At 32.3% G+C, this 23,591-nt stretch overlaps 1 protein-coding gene across 2 annotated transcripts in view; it reads right to left on the bottom strand.

The window, feature by feature from the left end:
- Positions 1-22,353, bottom strand: part of LOC141566318 (serotriflin-like) — a 46,277-nt gene extending 23,924 nt beyond the window's left edge. The window contains exon 1 of one of the 2 annotated variants that reach the window (XM_074310674.1): positions 22,243-22,353. The gene's annotated coding sequence lies outside the window, so the exon portion shown is untranslated. Of the gene's footprint in view, positions 1-7,937; positions 8,116-22,242 lie in introns of those variants that run through there. The other variant, XM_074310676.1, reaches the window with a different exon arrangement.
- Between the last annotated feature and the right edge of the window lie 1,238 nt (positions 22,354-23,591).

The raw sequence follows: 23,591 nt of genomic DNA, 5'->3' as shown, positions 1-23,591 counted from the left end.
TTTTAAGTAAGTAAGCACCCTTCTGGCAAGTTCTTGACAATTTTCTTGGAAGGTAGAGTACTGTCTTATTCCATGTTTGTTTCTTAAACTTCCCTGTTTCATAGCTTTTTATGGTCTTAATAGTAAGATTATTTTTGATATTTTTTGTTGTTCACTTTTCTAGCCTACTTATTATTATGTTGGGCCCTGCTCTCCTAACACAGTGCAAAGGACAGTCAGGGATGAGGGATTGGAAGAGAGGGAAGAGGAATGTAAAGTTATACCTGAATTCAAAACTCAGAGCAAACAAATTACATTCCTTCTTACATTACAAGTTTTATTTCTTAAGATTTATTCAGGATATATGTTTCCTTGTTGCATTAATAGTTGATTAATAGTAAATAACAATTAATAAGACATTTATTTATAACCCGTATTAAGTTCTTTCCACAAATATTTCTTCATTATTTTATTTATCTATTATAAATACAATCTGATATATATGTATATGTGTATAGATATGTATGAATATATATGTATATAAACAATTAAGGAGAAATTAAGAAAATATTCAGATTTATACATAAAATAATTGTTCATGATTGCTCAATCATAATCTGGAAGAAAAATGAAAAAAAAATACTGGCCATAGGTGCTATAGTATACTAAGTGATTGCATCAGGTAACCCTTAAGGTTAAAAGAAAAATCCTATTAACTTGGGGGCCTATTGATTGCATGTTGTTTCAAAGATATAATAGTAAAACATACTGCTCCTTGTGTAATTTCATAATTTTTGTCATCAATCAGTCATATAATTCATCATGTAAATTACTTCCATGAAATTAGTGCCCTCTACATTTGTTAAATTCTTAAATATAAAAAGAAATATTTCAGATACAAAAGAAATATATTTTAAAAGAATTTATAGTACTCAATAAATATTATAAATAAATGTCAAATAAATTATGATATTGATTGTTTTTATTGTTATATCAATTGTTATTTATTGTTAACCAACTATTATTGCAATGAAAAAAATTATATCCTGTAATAAACCTTAAGGAATGTGTTTGGTATATGCTTGCTTTGAGATTTGGAAGAACTTTGTACTTCTATAATATTATGTCCAAAATCACTTATGGTCTCAGGGTAGAATGGAAAAAAATATTATTTAACTAATTCTTTCACAAGGCACTTCTTTCATATAGAGTTTATAAGTATTTATGAACTTTGAAAATTTAGTAGGTCTAACAAAGCTTCTAATACACAATGAACCTTTCCCAATTAAATAAGTTAACTGTAATGAACTGGACATACCTCAATAAATATTAAGAACAATCTTTAACCAATTAAAAAAAGTTCAAAATTACAAAATCAAAACATTTACATAAACAGAGGAGCTAATGTTCGACAAATCCATTACACTTTATTATGTCTTAAATTGGCAGCAATTCTGAGGCCGAATCAAGATAGAGAAATGAAATGTAGAATTCCCAATATGTCCTCTATATATGAACGTTTAAAAATGTATCAAGCCAAATTCTGATTAAAATTAAAAAAAAGTCATAGTGAGATTTTTGAAGGACAGCTTAGGACACAAAGAGAGGTCTACAAACACTGGGGTTAGGCCTGGCCTGTAGCTCAACTTAAGGACAGAAGTATCACCAGGCTGCAACTAGGCTATGGCAAAAGCAACCTGGTACTTAATGATGGTAAAGGGACTGAACACCTGGGCAAAAAACGATCATAGGTGCATCTCTACTCTCACTGGGAGCAATAACATGCATATCTATTATCTTTGTCACCCACTTTCTGGCTCCTGATCACAATTTTAGGGGATGGCAAAATAGTTATGGGTAACAAAAAAGCAGAAAGGAATAAGGAACCTAAAGCTTAACTATGTGGTTCTTAGCTCCAAAATAGAGTTTGAACACATTTCTAACCATTGATCCTGAATATAAACCTAAGTTGGAGGGTAAAATCAAGGGTAGAGCCAGAAATTCATTTGATCTGAATTTGCAAAATCTCTTAGAGTTCTGTGCTAGGTCTAGCAACAATCTATAGTAAATTCAACATCACTCAAGCCAAAAACTTAAGCAGGTCAAGCATTTGCAGTGTAGACAAGATGAGCAATGAGCAGGCATATCCTCAAAAATGCAACTTGGGAAGCACTGAAAATTAATAGGTCCCAAGAATGAGATGTGAAAACAACAGAGGAATTTAAAAGGAAAAAGCTCAGACTAGCCATCTTCTCCTCCACTCCTCTCTCTATGAGAGCAGGTTCCAACACAACATAAAGCTCAGAGTCAATGAGTAGACTGCAAAAATGAGAAAAAATAATAAAAAAACATCTGACTATAGTCAGACCATAAAAAGCTACTATGGAGATAGTGAAACTAAAAAAAATCAAACATATAATAAGACAATGACTTGAAAACTTTTACAAGCAAAGTCTTAAAGAAAAATAATATATACAGATTAGACATAAACCCCCCTAATTTATTGAAGATAAGTTGAAGAAAGAAATGAAGACTGTACAATAAAGTTGGGGAAAGAATTAACAACTATATATACTGAATAACAAATTTTCATCATAATTTCAAGACAAGTATGATAAACAGATTTTTTTGCAATTCACAAATTTAGTTTTTAATTAGTTGCCAGTGCTATAAATTTATGCAGAGGATAATATGTTTCCCTGTTAGCTCATTGTTTTCCTGGGCAGAATTTAAATACAACCTTAAAACTTGTAGATTTTTGAGAGTTTTGAAACTTTTTTTTATTTGTTTTATTAATTTTATAATTATAACATTTTTGACAGTACATATGCATAGGTAATTTTTTACAACATGATCCCTTGTACTCCCTTCTGTTTCTAATTTTTCCCCTCCTTCCCTCCACCTCCTCCCCTAGATAGCAGGCATTCCCATACATATTAAATATGTTATAGTATATCCTAGGTACAATATATATGTGCAGAGCTGAATTTTGTTGTTGTTGTTGTTGCAAAGGAAGGATTGTATTCGGAAGGTAAAAATAATCTGGGAAGAGAAACCAAACCAAACCAAAAAAAAACAAAACAAAACAAAAAAAAATGCTCACAGTTTACACTCATTTCCCAGTGTTCCTTCTCTGGGTGTAGCTGATTCTGCCCATCATTGATCAATTGGAATTGGATTAGCTCTTCTCTATGTTGAAGATATCCACTTCCATCAGAATACATCTTCATCTAGTATTGTTGTTGAAGTGTATAATGATCTCCTAGTTCTGCTCATTTCACTCAGCATCAGTTGATGTAAGTCTCTCCAAGCCTCTCTGTATTCATCCTGTTGGTCATTTCTTACAGAACAATAATATTCCATAACCTTCATATACCATAATTTACCCAACCATTCTCCAATTGATGGGCATCCATTCATTTTCCAGTTTCTAGCCACTACAAAAAGGGCTGCCACAAACATATTGGCACATACAGGTCCTTTCCCTTCTTTAGTATTTCCTTGGAATAGAAGCCCAGTAGTAGCACTGCTGGATCAAAGGGTATGTACAGTTTGATAACTTTTTGGGCATAATTCCAGATTGCTCTCCAGAATGGTTGGATTCTTTCACAACTCCACCAACAATGCATCAGTGTCCCAGTTTTCCCACCAACATTCATCGTTATTTGTTCCTGTCATCTTAGCCAATCTGACAGGTGTGTAGTGGTATCTCAGAGTTGTCTTAATTTGCATTTCTCTGATCAATAGTGATTTGGAACATCCCTTCATATGAGTGGAAATAGTTTCAATTTCATCATCTGAAAATTGTGTTTGACCATTTAAAGGCAGATAAGGAAGAAATTTGTCTGTCTGATTATCATTTTTTTCAATAACCATCTGTCTTGGCTACCCTCCTTGTCTAAAATTTTGGGCAATCCTGAGTAGTCTGTTCCAGTCTAATGTAAATTTAGAGTGGACAGAAAGGGATTCTTACCACTAATATAAGTCTGAAAAAAAATCTCACTTCTTACTGGAATAGTCTTTGGCTATTATGAGATCCCTAGTATCTGGTAATTTTAGTCTGCTTCTGGTAATTCTGATTTGTGACAAATTCAGAAGCTAAATTATCCCCAGTTAAATCTATTCTCATCCTATGGCCACACCTTTGGATTGTCTCCAGCTCATTTTGTTATTCAGGATTTTCTGACACTTTCTAAACTCATTTGAAGTTTTCTTGGCAAAGACTCAGAAATAATTTGCCCTTCTCTTCTCCAGCTCAATTTACAGATGAGGAAGTAAGAAAAATAGGATTAAGTGACTTTTCCAGAGATACCCAGCTAGTAAGTATCTGAGGCCAGATTTGAACTCAGGAAGATTAGTCTTACTCCACAAAAATCAGTGAGCCCTCAGTAGCACTTTTGACAATCTCAAAGGTTGTTAAAATATAAGAAACTCCTGAATTTTAAATTATAAATAATAAAATTACAGTTAAAAGATAAAAATTTTTAAAGAATATAATTTTTTTCTCAAATTGTTAAAAGTCTCTACATAATTTAGATTGGCAACATGTTTTAGTGAGAGATCCCCAGACTTCATATAAGAAGATTTTGAGTTTGAAACTTGTTACTCAAGGTCAAATCATATGATTTTTTGAAAGTGATGCTGTTCTTCTGAGCCCCAGCTTTCACATCTTTACTAATGCCATCTGTCTTCCTAGGTTGATATCAAGTCTTTGATATACCTTTAAACAATAAATAAATTAATGCATTATTTCTCATGAGGCAGTATATACATCCCAAAGTCAAGAGAAACTAGATTCAGGTTCTCTGACATACCTCTGACATATACTGGTTATATGATCTCAGGGCAAGTTACTTAATTTCTCAATGTTCTCAATAGCCCTAAGAGTGTAAATTACAGAGATACTATAAAGGTGGATTGATAGAGGACGTTTCTTCACTTGGGAGTTCCTGATAACAGTGTAATCAATTCCTAACTCTATTCTATCTAAGATCTCATATATTGTCTTAGAGAGAGAAAGCAGATGATATATTTATCTATAAAATAATAACACATTTATAAATTTTACATAATTATAAAATTGTATGCAATTTATACAATTAAATCAATGAATTACACATAATTAATATTTATTATATATACTATATAAATTATGTAAATATAATTATAAATAATTTATAATTATAATTTATAATTTATAAATTTACATATATATAATTTATAAAATTATAAAATATATAAAAGTGATATATTTGACCAAATGCTTCATATAGTGATTCAATCTAGAACAACTTTCTAAAAAAAAGTCCAAAAGTTTAGCCTTATCTCAGAATTTTCTGTCTAACACTTCTACAAAGGTGAGTTTCTTTTTTTCTCTTACACATATGGGAGTGCATAACAAAGTAATAATCAATAATTTTAACAAGAGACAAGTGTACAAAAAGTCCCCTGAGATGTGGATACTGGAGCAAAATGATTATACAATAATATTGGGTTATTGACATGTAGCTGAAAAGTAAAGGGATGGGCAAGCTATGGAAGAAGTCAATCTAGGTGACATTTGGTAGCTTCCTATTTTAACCAATTATTTTTGCTATGAAGATGCTAAATTCTTTCCCCCCCTAGGTGCTGAAGAAATGCAAATGCTATTAGCATCTTCTAAATTTGGGTCCCTAAAATAAAGTCCTTATTTTTCCACACTAGTTAGCTCTTTGCTGGCAGCTTTCTCAGGGCAGCTAGGTAGCATAGTAGATGCAGTGCTGAACCTGTAATCAGGAAAATCTGAATTCAAATGTGACCTCAGATACTTATTAACTATGTGACTTTAGGGAAGTCACTTAGCCTTGTTTGCATTATTTCCTCATGTACAAAATTTGTTAAAGAAGGAAATGGCAAACTACTCTAATATTTTTGCCAAAAATCCTCAACTTAAGTCACAAAATGTCAGACATGACTGAAATGAATTAACAACAATGATGAATAATGTCACTAGTGTTTTTGATTTTTTTCTTTTCCTTTTCCTTTTTTTTTTGTCTTTATGTGATTATTCTATCTGACTGAGAATCATACCTAAGACATTACACAGAATGACATAATATCGGAATTAGTAAGGATATTATGGATCATCTGGTCCAAACTATTCATTTTTTCAAATGAAGAAATGAATCCCAGAGAGGGGAATTGATAAGTTCATGGTCCCATAGTTAAGTATAAAGCCCAAGCCTTCTGATTCTGTGTTCCCTTGGAGTATAATATGCCACTGACTAAACTGTTCAGGCTCTTTGATTTAGCTATCTTGGTATTAAGGGTCAAGCATTTTATCCATATGATATAAATGGAAAGCGAAACAATAGCAATAACAAAAAGGACAATTTCCTAACCCAGTCATCTATTATGTGATTTCAAAGTTTCAGTCCCAAGAATATAAACATCTGAATTAAAAAGGTATGAGATAACCCACTGAGACATATCTATATCTCCATACACACACACACACACACACACACACACACACACATATATATATATATATATATTTGCCCACCCATAAGTCTATCATTTCATAGGTGCTTATTAAATTTTGGGTGAATTTACCTGAGTTGTTTGATAAGCCTTACAGTGATATATCCCCAAAATTCTTTACCAAGGATAATTGCCTTAATGTTTTTATTTTCATTTTTGAAGAAAATATTTTTATTGGAAAAAATGAGGACATGGGAATCTAGCAAAATTCATAATCCTGTTTAAAAAAATCTTTCTAGCTTTTAACTTTTATTACTTTTCCTTGCTTGTAGCTTAGTTTCAACCTCACAAATTGGCCTCTGTTTCTCTTTAGCTTCTATTTCTCTCATGATAACTTCAATCTTGAATAGTCTAGAAACAGGATTAAAATTTTGTTCTTTTATGATTATCCTTCAGGGGTTCAATCCCACAACAAGATTTTCTAAATATGACTCTTAATAATCACCCTGGGGCTAGGTCCTCTTTTCTTTGGGAGATGGTAAACCACAAGTATGAGGAGTATTCAAGCAAGGTAAGATGAATTATTTAAAACTATGAAAATAAAGTACTTCCCTGAGAGAAAAACATGATATTTAGCTTTCTAAAAATGATAATATGATAATATGATAATATGTTCTTGATGTATAAAAATTACCTCCTTCCAACAGGTAGACACAATAAATACCTTTTGTATGTTTTTCCCCCTCTCTTCCCTGTACCTTCTCTTCTTCACTTCCTTCCTCTCTGTCCTTCCTCCCATGTCTGTCTGTCTATCTGTCTTTCTCTGTATATCTCTGTCTCTCAATCTGAACAGTGTCAGCTTTTGGATGGAATCCCTGTTAAGTTTTCCAAATATCTACAAATGTCAAATGTTTGAGAATATAATACAGCTTAGTTTAATATTCTTCAGGTTTAATGTAGACATTTTATATACAATAATTCTATATTTTTATTAGTAGTAGAAAAAGTGGACTTAGAATTTAAATATCAACTTCAGTTGGTAAGTTTGATAAGCAGCATCTCATTTTAAAAAGTATCATTAAAGAGCAATCAATGAAATTACAATAAAAGAAAATATGATTATACACACATATTCTCAATCAAATCCCTTTTAAGATCACTTATTCAAAAGCTACCTTTGAATTTTCTGTCTTATATAGCTCAAGAAAATTTATTCTTAGGAATTACAAACAGAGAATCTAATCACATTGGTCTTCCTAGTAAAACTTAAATTATTACTATTGAAATAATATTATATCAGAAATAAGATTAAATTTTCTATTCTTATCTTAAAAAGAAAAAAATGAAATCTTTCTGTTAATTATAAATGAGCAAGAACATGTCCCTTTATTTGTGATTATGAGAGTTTATTTAATGTCATTTTATCAGCTTGTGTAATCAGAAAATATATGAGACTAGTGAAGTTTTCATATGGAGATAAAAAGGATATCACTTACCAATGATTTTCAGAGCAAGATGAGGTACCTGTTATATCTTCAGGAAGACCTCAGGTGAGTGAAGTTAGAGATCTAGCTTAACAGTTTGTGTACATATATTTATATGTGAAAAGCACACCTTTTCCTGTTGTGGCATATTCTGGTTGTGTAAGGTTATGCAATTAATTTTAAGTCAACATGGCCTGGAAAGAGAATTGGTCATGCCATTTCTGAAAACTGTATCAAATTACAGTACAAGTTGTCTGACATGGTTCCAACCATTGTTTAAGTGCTTCAAATTATATATGGTAAGTGCTTTTCTTTCTTTTTAATAAATTAATTTTGTCATAAATAAGTCTCAACCTTCCTATGACTTTTTTCACCATTGCATCAGAATAGAATTTGTAAGAACATTTCTACACTTGCAAAAATGAAATATATGATTTTCCCAATATTTCAGAAGCAAATCTTATTACATATTAAGAGGCTCTATTATTTCATTAGTTGTGGAGAACCCTGAGCACTTCCAATCTCTATCAATATAAATAATTTAGTACCTAAGTCCTAAAGAGTTTTTTGGTAAGCAGATAGTGATAAGTGACTTCTCCATAATCATATATCCAATTTATGTTAAAGTTAAGATTTGAACTCATGATTTTTGATTCTAAGCTTGGCACAGTATCAGCTAAATGATATTGTCCCCTCTATAAAAACAGTAAATGTTTTTGAAAAAAAAATTATACTTTCTAAGTTTTGTGGGAAATATCCCAATATTCCTTTGTTGAGAATATCATATTAGCCTTATCTTTTCCACACATTCACATAGAAGTGAATAAATTTGCTTAGTGAAATCACTCATAGTCCCATTTGTTTATAGCTAGATGGGACTGTTTAGTCTACCTCTCATATTTCACAGATGAAAATGAATTGCAAGAAGTTAAACAATTTCCCAGAGTTATGCAACTGGTATTTGTCTGAGGTAGTAATCAAATCCAAGTTTTGCTGATTACAAATCTAGCTTTCTTCTATATAACAGATCTTTAATAATTTGCTGATGCTAAATTATTATATCATATAGATACTATAAAGCTACTATATATAAATATATGAAGTTTCAACCATAAATGAGGAAGAAAAACAATGAAATAATTGATATTGTGTGTTGTGGCATAATAATGATCAGATTTGTCTCTAAAGAAGAAATGGATTAATCTATCTCTCCTTTCTTTGGAGAGATAGGGGTCTATGAGTGTAGAATAGTACATACAATATGGGACTCAGTTTATAATAAATAATGTTTGAATTTAATGGAGGAAATTAATTTAATTTAATTTAATTAACATTTGATTTCCTCAGAGTCCCTTCTCTGATGCTTCAACTGCTTTGTTTATAAAATATGTTGTTTTAATGAAATTATATCTGAGGTCTCTCTCTATTAGCTCTAGAAACCATGATGTTATGATCTGATTCAACTTAAAGGATGATCAATGAATCTGAATTTTGAAGAAATTCCTATAAAAAGGAAGAAATATAAGAGCATCATAAAAATCGTAATAGACTTCCTCTTCATTAAGATGAATTTCCAGATAGTTGTATTTACATTTGAATAGCTTATTGCACTCTAGGAACCAATAAATTACTTTGACTCCTTTGATCTCCACAATTATCTTTCTAAATATGGTAACATATAACAAATACTTAGAAGCACATAATTCTGAAAATAGATTTATGATAAAATCAGCAATTATAGATTTAGAGATTGTAGGGAAGTTAGAAGTCTCTGATTCCAATCTCTTAATTCAAGTCTGACACTGGCTATGTTAACAAAGGTCAGTCAGTTTACTTATCTGTAATATGAGGGGGTTGAATTTAGAGCTTTTTGTTTCTAAGACTATACTTCAGTAAATCCAACCAACCTATCTAAGTCTAATATTTTATGTAGTGTTCCATACTCACATGCATCTCTTCAATGGATAGTTTAGGATATTTCTCTTTTAGAGCCAAAGCTGGTCATCATTATGCCACAACATTCCGCATTAATTATTTTGTTATTTTTCTCCCTTATTAATGCATGAAGTTCCACCCAAAGCATCAGTCCCTGCCTTTAAGGAGACTGTATTCTAATGTGGGAAGATAGCATATAACATGAAATTAAAACAAAATAGGCTACAGAGAAATTGAAAACAGGATGTCTGGAAATGTCCAGGAAGAGCAATGAACAACTAGCATTAAGTTTGGATTAGATCAAAGATTCTTAACCTGAGGTCAACATATATCATAGGAATCTATGTCTATGAGAATTCTAAGTAGTCTGTGGCTGGATTTTAGGAAGTTTGACAATATTAATTGGAAAGATATCATATCCATTTCTTGATTTAGATACTAAATTCATAAAGACCAGTGAAAGTAGTTATGGATTTCCCTTTCTACAATGTTCAATATCATTCCATAACATGGGAAATCAGGTATTTAATAATTATTTTAATTGATAGTGAATTGTTATCTCAGTTTTTGGGTTCTTTGTTTGGGCTGTGGTCTCCATTAAAAAAATAAGCAAGTTAACAAAATAAAACTTTAAAAAATTAGCAGGGGACAGTTAGGTGGAAATAGCTAGAGCTAGTGGATAGAGTATTGGACGTGGAATCAGGAATATTCATCTTCATAAGTTCAAACCTAGCATCAGATATTTATTAGATATGTGATCCTGGATAAGTCTCTTAACTCCGTTTGCCTCAATTCCTCAACCATAGAAGCAGATAGAAAAGGAAATGGAAAATCACTGTATTACCTTTGCCAAGAAAAATCCCAAAATAGGATTATAAAGAATTAGACATTAGAGAACATAAACATGACACAAGAGTTAACAAAAGTGAGGAACACAACTTATATAAATTGGGAAAACATTTCTGGAATTAATATTTTTTGATGAAGGTGGCTAGACTTAGATATAGATGTATATGCTTATCTCCCTTTTGTCTTATTTATTTCTTTGGGACATGATCCCTAAACTAAGAGACAGATTCAGCAGAATCTACTTCTATATAATGTAGTGAAAAAACACAAATTGACAGGTTGTACTTGAAATCAGAAGAATTGGGTTTAAATTCTCCCTGTCACATATAACAATTTGTAATCTAGGAAGTTGGCTAGATTCAGCTCCTTTTAGGATCTAGACACCTCTGTTTTCTTAGCCTTTTGTTGCATATTTTGATATTTATAGGTAGACAACATCTAAATTCTCCCTGTCTCTGTTTGTCTCTCTGTCTTTCTGTATATACATATATATATGTATATGTAATTACATATACATGTTTATAATAATAGAAAAAATATGTAGATATAGAGTTATATATATAGCCTCTCTCTGTTTCTGCCTTTCAATGAATCAATCAATTAACAAATATTGTGCCTATTATGTGCCAGGCACCTTGCTAAGGGCTGGGGATATGAAAAGTGGTTTAAGACAGTCCTACCTTCAATGAGCTTACAATCTAATAGGGTAATGGCAGGCAAATGAATATATCCAAATCAAACTATATAGAAAATACTTAAAAATTAACCGAGGGAAGACGCTAGAATTAAAAGAAATTGGGGCAGACTTCTTATAGAAAAGACTTCCTATAGTGTCAATTTAAGGAAACCAGAGTTCAGTGGTAGGAGGGAAGGAAGAGGAGTGTTACAAGAATAGGGAACCAAATATGTATATACATATACATATGCAGAAAGAAGAAATTTATTATGGTTTCAATTGTACAAATATAGTAAAAGTTTATTTTTCCTTTTAGGTTTTTTTTTTAAAGTGCAATTATATCTATGTACATGAAAGAATCGCCTTCTAGTTTTAATCATATAAATCTCATAATAATTTATTTAGTTTGCCTTTGTTTTGTTTTGTTTTGTTGACTTAGGCATTAAGATTTTCTCCTTGATAAGAGGGCCCTGCCTAAGACATGTCTCTTAAATTCTCTAATTCTCCATTTCATTACTGTAAAATGGAGAAAAAACACCTCAATAAAATCATCTTCTAGATTATTATATATTGCCCTTATCTCTCTCTGAAAATTAAGTCCAACATCTCCAGGTTCCTTCTGGATATCTCCATCTAAACCAGTGCAAGAGTCTATGCTCTGATCATCAGGGTTGTATTTATATATATATATATATATATATATATATATATATATATATATATATATATATATATATATATATATATATATATATATATATATATATATGAGTTGGAAAGGGAGGCTGAGAAATAAACAAAACATTAAAGCAACAATAATACCAACTCAATTCTATCAACAATGGCTAGTAATGAAAAAATGTTCTTGTACTAAGGTTTTGACCATGTGGATAGAATGGAAGGCAAATGGAGAGAAAATGTGGAGGAAGAAAATTTGGAAATTGATGAGTGGGAATTTGTGTAATGGAGAACAACCCTGTCCCATGCATGTCACTGTGTGTACCCACATTATCTTCTTATTGCTTAAATAAGCAATTGATGATCTTTTTCATACTCATTAGCTACTGACCTGAGCGCTGGTTTCCTGATCTAGATTTTTCCTTTTTGCATCTTCTCTTAATCTCTCTTTTTAAAAAAGTTCCTTAAAGCTGAAATGTCCTTCCTATGGAATTACCCACTCTTTTCATTTCCAACTGTTTTAATTCTGTTCATTTTAAAAATATAGATTAAATGCAAAATCCTCATGGGACTTTCTCTAAATTCTCCAAGCAATCAAAAATAACTTTTCTGGCCCTTTTGTAGAACTTCTTTTGCACTACATGTCTTGGCCATATTTTTAAGCAGGTAGGTGGCACTGTTGTTAGAGTGCTGGAACTGAAGTCAGTTAAGTAAACAGGAGTTTAAATTATGCCTTGCTTATGAGTTTATGTGATGCTGGAAAATTCATTTCAATTCTCAGTTCCTCAGTTTCATCATCTATAAAATGCACCTCTCTCACAGGAGTGTCTTGAGAAAAAATTAGATGATATGTTATTTGAAAACCTTACAGTTCTATATAAATGCTAGCAATTATTAGTTTACTTTCTATTATTTGGATTTTTTTTACTCTCCCACTCCCCAAAAAAACACCACAAACCACCACATTTTAAATTCTATAGGGCTACTTAATCTTTGCTGTAATAGAATGAAATATTAAAGGATATTGTTTGTGCCCATAAACTTTGAAAGTTGAATCTTCTGTAGAATTAGCCAACCAGATGGGAGATTAAAGGTGTGTCAAGCAACTTTTGGTACAAACATGTCAACTTTATTCAGTCAAGAACATTTTATGAACTTGCTCCTTGATCATCCTCTTCTTACCTCTAATACTGCTATTTACTGCTCTGTGATAGCCTCTTTTTATTTGTTTAAGAATAATCTGGCTTGTTTGTGGGCTGGGAATGAAGAAAATACAAGCTGAAAAGAATCTCAGGGATTATTTAGGACAAGCCTAGAGAGATAAGTGTAGTTACTAAATGGCAAAGCTAAGATTCAAACTGTCACTTTTTGATTCCAAATCTCATTAGTAAAGACATATGGACTTATTCTTATTGGAAACAGGGCTGTGAAAACTGGCAATGGAGAATTCTAAAACTTTGCACATTTAGATTTCTTCCCAGGTGGCAGAAAAATATCTAAAGAGTACAGTTGACATACTAAAAGGAAGTCTCTTGGAGAACTACTGTATTCTAGCTGTGACCTTGTTCTAATTAAATTTTTTTTTTTTATTGAGAGAAAATTGTATATTTTCTTTTATTTCTTTCTTTTTTAAATGTGTTACCCATATCAAACATATCAAAGTACATTTATTAAAAGCACAAAGTTCATAATGCCAGGCATTATAAGCAATTATATAAGTATGCAACAAAGTTACAGGAATGAAGTTTCCTATAATACCACCGCCATAAAAAATATATCTAGTTTAACCACCAAGGGGAGCTCATGAGCAATTTGTTGGTTATGGATAGCAATAGTCTCTGTTGCTATGGTACCATTTTTATAGTTATTGAATATACATGGAAGTTCTTTTGCTCTCCACACTCTTCCTCAGAATTATGTTTTGAAGCGTTCATGGAAAGCTTCTCCCCAAGTTTCACAGTCTTAAAAAAGTAGGAAAGAAGAAGGAAATGAAGGAAGGAAGAGAAGGAATATGGGGAGAGAAGAAAAAGAAAGGAGAAGAAAGGAAGGAAGGACAAGAAGAAAAAAAACAAGCCCTCATTAACTGCTTAGTATGCACTTTGTATATTCTTCATTTTTGAAGAAGACCTATGACATCATGGGCTAATTTCTTTATTTATATATGTGATTAGTCTCTCTCTTCTGGAATCATCTAACACCAGTGGCAAGACAAAAATCAGAACTGTTGGCAATGATCCAGAATGTACTGGATGACATTGAAATTTTCAATGTCTGAATTGCCTGTTCAGATACCTTAATGGCAGTTGGAACAAATTATTCTGATCCACCCATTCTGCTAGTAGAAGATCCATTCTGCTTGGGGTAGACATTGTTCTAACTCACCAATGGATCTGAGGCTTATTCGTTGCTCTCAATTTAATTTAATCCATCTGCTGAGATGTTGTACTAAAGTGTGGCCTCTGTGTGTGGCACTGTAGTAAGCACTTTACAAATGTTATCTCATTTGATCTTCACAGAAGCCACACAGGTAGATGTAATTATTATCCCCATTTTAAGGTAGAAGAAATGGAGGCAGATATAGGTTAGGTGATAAGCTCAAGTCTCACAGATTTGTTAGTGTCTTAGGTGAAATTTAAACTCATATCTTCCTGAATCTAGACATGGTGCGCTGTCCTTGGTATTACTATCTCCCTTTACTCAAAGGTAGTGGATACATATAACACACCTTTTCCTAATATCATGACTTTTCTATTTGTATCCTTTTATTAATTGCTGTTTCTTCAATAAGAATTAATGCATATGACACCAGTCCTCTTTCTCCTTCTTTGTGTTGCTACCTTTACTCCAAGGCCAATCTTTCTGAGAAAAATATATATTTCTCATTTCTCCTTATTTCTATGAGCACATTAAATAACACAGAAAACACCCTGGGAAAAATAGAGGGGAAAGGCTTGTGTATTTAAAAAAAATTTATAACAATAATAAAATAAAAATAAAAGTGATACTTTTCATTAAAACAGATGTTTATACTTCAACAACAATACTATATGATGATCAATTCTGATGGATGTGGCCAATTTCAACAATGAGATGAACCAAATCAGTTCCAATAGAGCAGTAAGGAACTGAACCAGCTACACCCAGTGAAAGAACTCTAGGGGATGAATATGAACCACTACATAGAATTCCCAATCCCTCTAATTTTGCCCGCCTGCATTTTGGATTTCCTTCACAGAATAATTGTACACTATTTCAAAGTCTGATTATTTTTGTACAGCAAAACAACTGTTTGGACATGTATACATATATTGTATTTAATTTATACTTTAACATATTTAACATGTATTGATCAACCTGCCATCTGGGGGGGGGGAGGAGAGGAAAAATTAGAACAAAAGGTTTGGCTATTGCCAATGTTGTAAAATTACCCATGCAAATATCTGGTAAATAAAAACTATTATTTAAAAAAAATAGATGTTTATCGATTTGTTGATGGCTGAATAAATTGTGACACTTGAATATTAAGAAAAGTGATGACTGAAGAATTCAGGCAAGCTTAGATAGGAAAGGAATCAGAAGAGTGAGGACAATTTTTAGAATGGTAGCTTCAGAAGACTCAGAATGAAATATGTCTCCATCTTCTCAGTAGAGAGGGAAATGGTAAACTATAAGTTCATAAATAGATACATGTTGTCAGACATGGAAAATATGTTGATTTTTATTGGCTCTTGAACAGTCTCCAAACAATGACTATTCATTTACTGAACTTTCTCTTGTAGGACCCTTCTTTATCAATTCAGATTGTCAACTATACTACAACTTACAGTTTTAAAACATTGATTATGGCCATCACAGTTTAAATGAGTTTTCCAGGATCACATGGTATAGGTAAAAGGCATGATTTGAATCCAAGTCCTCCTGACTCTTGTTCAACTCACTATTTAATACCCTATATTGCTTCTCCAATTTTGCCCCAAATTACCCTTGTGTATAGTCATTGCTTTCTGACTCTAGGCCTGGAACTCTCTTCTGCACTACTAGCTTCCTATAGCTTACAAAAATAAATTTAAAAATTGTGGTTTAGGTGTTTCCAATGTTTTATGACCTTATTTGAAGTTCTCTGTTAATAGGATTTGGAGTAGTTTGTCATTTCCTATTCCAGCTTATTTTACAAATAAGGAAACTGAAATAAAATAAAGTTCAAGTGATTTACCTAGGGTCACCAGGCCAACATTAGTAAGTGTCTGAGGTCAGATTTGTACTAATGAAGATAGATAATCTTCTTTACTCCAGACCTGGTGCTCGCTTCACTGCTAGCTACCTTTAAAAATTCTCTGTCTCTCTTTCAATAAATATGCATATATATTTATATCTATAGATAGATATGGAAGATATAGAAATATATGTATGTAGATATATGTAAATATATCTTAATACATCCAACTATCCATCTATCTATCTATCTAGAGGGCTAGCAAAATGTGAGAAAAAATTCATATCATTTATACTCAATGATTTTCATAAGAGTTGTGAGGGTATGGGGATAATACAGTGAAAAAGAAGGGCTTTCTCTTTGTCATTCTTTCCTTCTCTCCCCCCCCCCCCAATGTCTCCAACTTGGCATCAAATCAGAGCATGTTTTGTGGGTAGTTAAGTAGGTGGTCACTTCAAAACAAAGATTTTTGGGATTAGTCACAAGTCATGAAACTTGGCAGAAAAGTAGATGGTAATTGCGTAGCATCTATAAAGTTTGCATGTTTATTCAAAGCTTATAGGACTTAAGACAAATTGAATTAGTTTTAAAACTAGATTAACATCCCTGAGAGAACAAACTTCCTGATTCTGCCTGGTTTGAATAATTTATGGGAATGTACTCTTGATCTCTTTGTTTTTATAGAGAAGTACCACAAAATCAGGAAATCTGGAGGGGAGTGGGGAAAAAAAAGGGGGCAGGAGGCAGGGATGGGGTGAGAGAGGAGGGGGTAGATGAGTAGAGATAGAGACAGAGAGACAAAAAAAATTAAACACATATAACAAACATAGTTTGGATCAACCTCCATTTGGATTTTGGGAAAATGTATCCTATATCTACCTTGGTTCTTGAATTATGCATTTCTGTCATATTTGAGTCAGAAGTTGAGTGAAATATATGTCCTTTTGGTTTTATTTTACCAAAAAAAAAAGGATGAATATACTGTGGATTGGAATTTCTCTATATTTACTTGATTTTTTTTTCCTATATTGAAACTTTGTTAGTTTTTGTTCAATATTCTATGTTAGCTCCCAAATTCAAAGGAAGCTCAGTCAGATGACCTCTACAACCTCTTCTGATTCTTAGTCTATGATTTTTATGATACAATAGATGTATTTTCTATTATCTATAGATCTACCTTAATTGTTCATGTTGTTTTGGTTTTTTTTCATTTCAGTTGTATCTAACTTTTTGGGACTACATCTGGTTCTTGGTAAAAATACTGGAATGGTTTGTTATTTTCTTCTTCAGCTTATCTAATAGATGAGGAATTGAAGCAAACAGCTAAGTGATTTATACAGGGTCAATAACTAGTAGGTGTTTGAGGCCAGATTTAATATTAGGGAGATGAGTCTTTCTTATTCCAGGCTAGGCACTCCATCTAACACATCAACTTAATGCCACCAATTATTAATATCATCATGAATTTAATATTTTATTTTTGTATATTTGTATTTATGGCAGGCAACAAAGCTGAGGTAGATAGAAAGCTGATATAGGAACACCTACTTTCAAGTCCCACTTCTGATTCATCCTTTCTTTGGTAATCAAGTCACATACCATCCCAACTCTTTAGACCAAAGCTTCTTAAACTCTAGATCTTGTCCCCATACAAAATAGAAATCATGAAAAATTTGGCAATAATAAAATTATCAAATATTCTTCCAAAATTTAATTTTTAGATGAAAATAAACAAGCACATCCATCTCATTAGCATGCAAATTTGCTTTTGTCTTTAATAAATGGTAAATGTACACCAAATAACTGTTTTAAAATAAATTTCTTTATAATTTGCTATCAGTAAATGTTTGATTTGGATACTTATTTTATATACCTATATACCTTAGGGTAGCATAAAAATTTCTGTGGTGAAAAGTGATGGCAAGAAGAAAAAGTTTAAGAAGCCCTGCTTTAAGCCAGGGGAAAACAATTTATTTGTCTGCAAATGAGCAAATAGTAAATATATGGGATATATAAGTTAAGAAACAAAATCAAGAATATCACCTAGATACATATATAACAAAAGAGAAAAAAAAATCCACAAATTTTTAATGGTGAAACTCGGGATGCAATAATAATGATGACGATTATGGTCATGATTGAGTAGAAAATTTTTGTATTATAATCTATTAATTACAGTAAAATACTTTTTTTTTTGGTAGGCTAAAATTTTGATTAACTAGGATTCAAAGTTTGTTTTCTCTATCATCAAAATTAATTGCAAATACTAGGTGGTGCAAATGACAGAGGGCAGGGCCTGACATCAGGAAAATTTATCTCCTTGAGTTAAAATCTTTTCTTAGACACTTACAAATTGTGTGATCCTAGGTAAGTCTCTAATTCCTGCTTTTCTCAGTTTTCCTATATGTAAAAATGAGTTGGAAAAAGGAAACTGCAAACTACTCTAGCATCTCTGCCAAGAAAACCCCAAATGGGCTCATGAAGAATCAGAAACGACTGAAAAACAGAAAAACAGTGCTGATTGTAATAAGAATTTATGTATTTCATTTTTGAAAATCTTTTCACATAGATACTGCCAAATAGCAGTGTCAGTCTATAAACTGATCATATCAATTTAATATATTCATTACATGAAAGGTATTTATAGAATGAGTCTCTACTTGATTTTTGATTTTTTTGTATGTCATTACATGAAAGTTTAATGATTTTCAATTGAAGTTTAAATGGGGATTCCTCAATTATAACATAATGTGGATTCTGAAATATGTCAGTTCCTTATGTGTTTGGGTCAAATTCTGAAAAAAGTTTCTGTAACTGTAGTTTGAGCTCTGAAAATATATTCATTGCAAATTTGTGCAGGAATGGACATATTGCTTTTTCTCATTTTGACTTTGATATCACAAGAAGTGTTTAAATTACCTGTGATAAAAACGTTAGTTGACATTGAATTGATATTACCACAATGTAAGTCTTGTATTTAAGAATGTTTTAACTTATAATTTTAGTTTTAATTCTTTAAGAAATATCAGTTACAGTAAAACCTAAATTTAAAGTTAGTCAATGTTCCATAATTTTTGCTGGAAGTAGATTTCATTCAGAAAATTTCGATCTTGTAGTTCAAAAAGTGCAATAGAAGTTTTTCTCCTTCTTTCCTTATTTTGATATGATATGTATTAGTAATAAAAATTAAAAATAGAAGAAAATGTATCAGTTAATATGCATTCACTTGAAATGCTGCTGAGTTAAAAGCCTCATCATAGTGATTTGTAGTTTATTGAGTGGCAGTGTGAAATGATGAGAGTGCCACATGTGGTCTCTGTTGCAACTACTCCATTCTGCTTTTGTAGCATGAAAGTAATAATAGACAACTTGTAAATGAATGAGCATGATAGTATTCCAAATAAACTTTATTTATGGACCCTGACATTTGAATTTTATATAGTTTTTGCATATCTCAAAATATCCTTGTATATGTGTATGTTTAATCATTTAAATATGAAAAATATTCTTAGCTATCAGCAGGCCACTTTTTCTGAAGATTAAGTAATTCCCCACCTCTCCTTAAAGTAAATCTCTAAGCCTATTGATTGATAGTTGTTCAAACTTATCCAACTGTTTGTGACTTTGTGGACCACAGCACACTAATACTATGCATGGGGTTTTTCTTGGGAATGATGCTAAAATGACTTGCCATTTCCTTCTCCAGTGGATTAAGGCGAACAGTTCTTGATCAGGGTCACACAGCTAGGAAGTGTCTGAGGTTGGTTTTGAACTCAGGTCTACCTGATCCCAGGCTCAGTACTCTAGCCATTGAATCACTCCAACCAAATAAAGACTATCATAATAGGAAGATGAGAATAACTTGTTTCAAAAGCCATGAAGGTAAATGAAGCAAGCATTGTGGAGTGCTTAGAGCTTGGTTAGACACTAAAGATGGCAAAGCCATCACTAGTCATCTTCACTTTTGTCTTGCAACTTGACTTCATTTTTTTTCTGGAAGAGAGTGAGGCAGGTGATTATGCAGCTCTGCCTCACTTAAATCCAATTCATGAACAAGTCAAGACATTGCCTTTGATATTACTTGTCCTCTTTGAAATAAAGGACAAATAATAAGTCGGGTGAAGTTCAGGGCTTTTGATCATGAGCTCAAAGGCAAGACTTCTTTTATTCTCCCTGACTCTGGGCCAGTACAATCCCATAAATTGGTCTAATCAATTCACAAGCTCTAACTAGGATTCTTGGTACTTGTGGTTCAGCCATAAAAAGATAAGAAATCATTGCTAGAGCCTCAGAGTAGTCTTCAGATTATTAGAAATATGCTATTAAGATAAAAAAAAAACTCAAGAATGTATGAAATAAGTTGTTTTACTTATGGTTCTTGCAAGAAATAGGTGATCCACCCAGGGCAGATCTATGATTATAGAAGAACCTTTCATTTCCTATTTTGAAGTACAAGGTCCTTGCTACATCATCCCAATTGGCTGGGGTTGACAGAATTCTTGGTCCTCCCATTGCCATATTCCCCCTCTCTCATTATTTAGCCTGTGTTCAGAAATGGTGGAAAATTCCTCCTTTGAGGAGAAGAAGTTAATATTAGTTAACTTATTAAGCATGCATACTCACTGCTTGCCCACTTCTTGTTTGGGAGTGATTCTTTTTTTTTTTTTTTTTTTTTTTTTAACCATTTTATCAGTTCATTGGCTCACTATTTGTTTTGTACAACTAACTTGGTCAGCTGATGTGACCTTTCTCGATGTCTTTGTCCCTATATAGAAATATAGTTCTATAGGTTTCTCACTGATCATAAAGCCTGGTGGAGAGTTCAGGCATATCTTCACCTGTCTCTTTAGTTTCCTGTTCAACAGTTCAAAGAGAAGGAACAATTGCAGGCTGCACTCTCTTGGCAGTATATAAGGAAAAGTTAAAGTGGAATAAGTATCAGGTTCCCCCCTTTTTCTAGTACATATGAAGTTAAGAGTCCCAGGATTGGAATTCTGTCATCCACAAGAAAAAAGGAAAATTCCAGAAAGCATTTTCCAAGCTACAGTTGAGAGATCAGCATAGGAAATAGTGGTTCTACCCACATAGAGTATTATACTCTTCCCTGTGGGTGCTCCATTCAAAGGAAAATAAATTTTGATTGCTGAAATCTTACAGTACAGATTGGGGTTATAGGCTAGATTTCTTTCTTAAGGAGCTTGCCTTAAAATTTAAAATAGTCTGATTCTCATAGAACAATAGATCCCAGGAGAAATACCATTTGGTCATTATGTAGGCCCAAACAGGCATAGAGTGAATGTAAATAGCAAATGTTTCTATTTGGCTAGAAACCTTAGAGTCTCCCATTCTCTGGTTCTTTTCTTACTTAAGTTTAATCTCTGCTTGGGGATTGCTTCAGTCAAACTGAGACCTGTTTAAGACCTTAGCTTAAAAAGGCCAAGGCCTTCTACTGTACCCAGGGCCACCTCCAGTCATCCTAATATAGATCTTCCAACTGAACCCAGATGGTTTTAGAGGAGAAAGTGAAATTGATGACTTTATACAGCCTTCCTTTACTCAAATCAAACTCATTCCTGTGTCATTGCACTAGGAGAACAAAGGACAAACTACAGCAGCAACATAATCTGTTGCCTAAGCCTTTCTCACAATCCCAACCATACATAACTTCTAGGATAAGATGAAGTCCTAGGAATTATATTTAATGACAGAAGGTGGCCTTCTCTCATGCTTTGTCCCCCAGGTGAATTTAATTGTATGGCATCTGGCACCTGTCAATTACTAAATATATGTATTTCTTTCCTTCATCTCAATATTATACATTCTTTAACAGGATTCCTATCCCTTTCCAGAGAAAGCTCTATTTTTAATATCTTATCATCTTGGTTATATTTTCCCATTTCTCTTATTCTGATTGCTTATGGTACCCAATAATTTTGAAAATCAAAAGAAATTAATTGTCTACTCACCTTCAGACTGGATGGGATATAGCTTCTGTTCCCTTCTGTCTCTTCTGGCTTTTTAGCCACTTCACATGACTTCATTGTGTTATCCCTATTCCAAAATATATTGTTTCATTTTTAGTGAAGTGTGAAATTTAGCCTGCATGTTAAGTAACTTCCTCCTTCTCTTCTCTTGATCCTTTAAGATTATATCTACAGATTCTTATGTTCTGTTTGTCCCTTAATGATTTCTTTTTGTTCTTTCATTCAACTTTCAACAAAACTCTAGAAATCCAAGATGATTTGGTCATTGTTTAGCCTCTCCTTAAAAATTGTTATTATTTAACTTTCTTGCAAGTTGAATGACTTGTTCACCTTTGTTTTGTTTGGCATGAATGATTCATATATTTTATTGTTAATATTCATATTTTTATTCACATCAATGAGTAGACAATGAATAGTTTAAACTTTTTCAAAATTTGTTATTTTTATTATATATAACTTATATATTATATTTATACAACTATATATTTAATATAATAATATAACAAATACTATTTTGTCTTGATAATATATTCTATGACAATTATTTTATTGTGCCTTCAAAGTAATACTTTGTTATTTATTGGAATTGTTTCCTTCATAGCTACATGCCCTTAATCTTCTAAAATGAATATATTGGGAGTGGTTTGAGGATTGAAAATGACTGGTTCTCTAATCAAAATAATCTTTCTCAGAAGAGGATTGGTTTCTAGTGCCCCTTTTATGGCTATAGGAGACTATTAATGATAAAGTCTTTAATGTTGGGTGTGGTTGGTAGAGGAATGGATAAAAATCAATCCCTGAGGCAGACAGGAAGAAGACTGTAACAGAGATCAGCTGAGCTTCCTGGTTCCATCTCCGGGTGAGGTCTTTATGTAAATGATGTCAAAGTTCTGAGGTCTATCCTTTATGGGATTCTCCAGCAGTCTCACTTTGCTAGAGCCTGTCAGAAAACCCAGTCATGTCCCTGAAATTAAATTTTCCTTATAAAATATACTTATTTTTTTTTAATTTTTTTAAATTCATTTTTCCAAATTATCCCCTCCCTCCCTCCACTCCCTCCCCCCATGGCAGGTAATCCCATACATTTTACATGTGTTACAATATAACCTAAATACAATATATGTGTGTAAATACCATTTTCTTGTTGCACATTAATTATTAGCTTCCGAAGGTATAAGTAACCTGGGTAGATAGACATTAGTGCTAACAATTTACATTCGCTTCCCAGTGTTCCTTCTCTGGGTATAGTTATTTCTGTCCATCATTGATCAACTGGAAGTGAGTTGGATCTTCTTTATGTTGAAGATTTCCACTTCCATCAGAATACATCC

The sequence above is a fragment of the Sminthopsis crassicaudata genome, chromosome 4 (assembly GCF_048593235.1).
Source record: "Sminthopsis crassicaudata isolate SCR6 chromosome 4, ASM4859323v1, whole genome shotgun sequence".
NCBI lineage: Eukaryota > Metazoa > Chordata > Mammalia > Dasyuromorphia > Dasyuridae > Sminthopsis > Sminthopsis crassicaudata.
This window is presented reverse-complemented; position numbering and strand designations above follow the sequence as displayed.